We start from the raw sequence: 1,907 nt of genomic DNA, 5'->3' as shown, positions 1-1,907 counted from the left end.
ATGGACCAAACATGATGACCTCTCAGTGTCTGTTGCAAACTATAATTCCCAAAAGTAGAGAGAGTATGGGGAATATTGTCTGCTTAGAGGCAGGGGGAGGGTGGGAAAGGGGGGGTATACCTGGGATATTGGTAATGGGGAATGTGCACTGGTGGAGGGATGGGTGTTTGATCATTGTGAGATTGTAACCCAAACATGACAGCTTGGAACTATCTCACAGTGATTCAATAAAATTTAAAAAATTCGAAAAAAAAGATACTATTATTCCTGCATCTTCTCAAGTATTTCCTCCTTATATTTGCCTCTTTCCTTTCTCACATGGAGAGACTTGTATCCAAGTATCTTTTTGTGGTCTTTGTCTAGTTTTAGTCTAGTGATAACCACCACATGGACAGTTGTGCCATTTGTTTTCTCTCACTGGACCTGTTCAATGTAGGTGATATATTTCTTCCTATAAACCTGGACTACTTTGCCAATTTGCTAACCTTTGCAGTGGCCTCTCAATCAGAACTCCATCTTCCTTTTGGATGGGCATGGATAGCACTGTCTCAGCTCTTTGGAAATAGGGCAGGACGTAATCTTCTGACAAATGTGGGAAATTGCATTGAAATTTCTTTTACGGTTTTTGCTCTGGGCAGAAGTCACAAAAGGGTTGAACTTCATTTTGGCACTTACCACTTCAGCGATGGTCACAGAAGGGAAGAGATGTGGATTTTACTTTTAGCTAACAAATGACTGTATGGAATTTATATATGTGATAAGAAGTATATAATACCAGATGCACTGATAGCTAATCATGAAATGCTATCAATTAATAATTTCCTTTTCTTAGCAAATTACTTTTCTGTTATATGTTAGTTCATTATTTCTTTTACTATTCTTTTCTGCATGTTCATTTTTGTTCAATATTTCATGAAGATGAATCCAGATCTGAAGTTCTATGATGTAATTTTTACATGTTTTAGTAGAAGATAGAGATCAGTATGTTTCTATAACCCCGTTCTTGGAGCCAGAGAGATATTCCATGAACTAAAGTACTTGTGTTGTATGTGCCCTCAATGGCTGTGATCTTAATTGAATCACCTGATCACTTAGGAATATCCAGGTACTGTCAAAGTTCGCTCCTGAGCACAGAAATTGGAATATCCTTTGGACACTACAGGGAATTAAATTCTTATAATACTTTGTCAATAGGGAGAAACATAATTTACCAGTTAATATTGTATAATAGGACTATAACATGGTATTCAAGGATTAAAATGCAATCAGTTCATCACTCATTTCCTCACTGGGCACACTTGCATGAATGTCATGAAAAAAGAGGAAGTGATGACAGTATTTACACTAATTTTACTAGTTCTGTTATCTATTGCTCCTTCCTGACCTTTACTTTCTTCATCTTCTAATGCCTAAAAATGCCTTTACTATCCCTTCTAACTACATAGAATATTTTCTGTGATTTGTCCAAAGTCTGACTCAACAAAGTTGGCTTCCCAAAGTCAGGTGATACTTGATAACTGTAGAACAAGTGATTCTGGCTGAGAGAGTTTAAGTTTTTTTCTTTACCATGTAGGATTGGAAATGAGTCTGTGAAGTTTGGTGAAGTTTGTCTCTTTAAAAGCAGACCTTTCACCACACATGACCCCTGTCGCTCCAGATGATTGCATATCAAGCAGCTGATCTGTAGTGAATGAAGTCAGCCAAGAAGTCAGAGAAACCGAAGGTGGGAAGGCAAGAAATAAGACAAAACCCTAAAATGGAAAGATGCAGGTTTGAAGTGTGAAGAATTTAAAAACAATCAGGATCATAAGAAAGTTCAATGTGTATCAAAGAGAAACGGATACTCAGATTTTAAAGTCAGTGTTGTTTAGTCAAGACTAAGTCTGTTTTGTGCTTTGTGGTAAAAT

The 1,907-nt window shown here is 36.9% G+C and overlaps 1 pseudogene; it reads right to left on the bottom strand.

The window, feature by feature from the left end:
* Positions 1–261: 261 nt before the first annotated feature.
* On the bottom strand, positions 262–672 carry LOC101559226 (60S ribosomal protein L26-like 1; annotated as a pseudogene).
* Positions 673–1,907: the final 1,235 nt, after the last annotated feature.

The sequence above is a fragment of the Sorex araneus genome, chromosome 5, assembly GCF_027595985.1.
Source record: "Sorex araneus isolate mSorAra2 chromosome 5, mSorAra2.pri, whole genome shotgun sequence".
In the NCBI taxonomy this organism is placed as follows: domain Eukaryota; kingdom Metazoa; phylum Chordata; class Mammalia; order Eulipotyphla; family Soricidae; genus Sorex; species Sorex araneus.
Note: the sequence above shows the minus strand (reverse complement) of the source record. Positions and strands in the feature narration are given on the sequence as shown.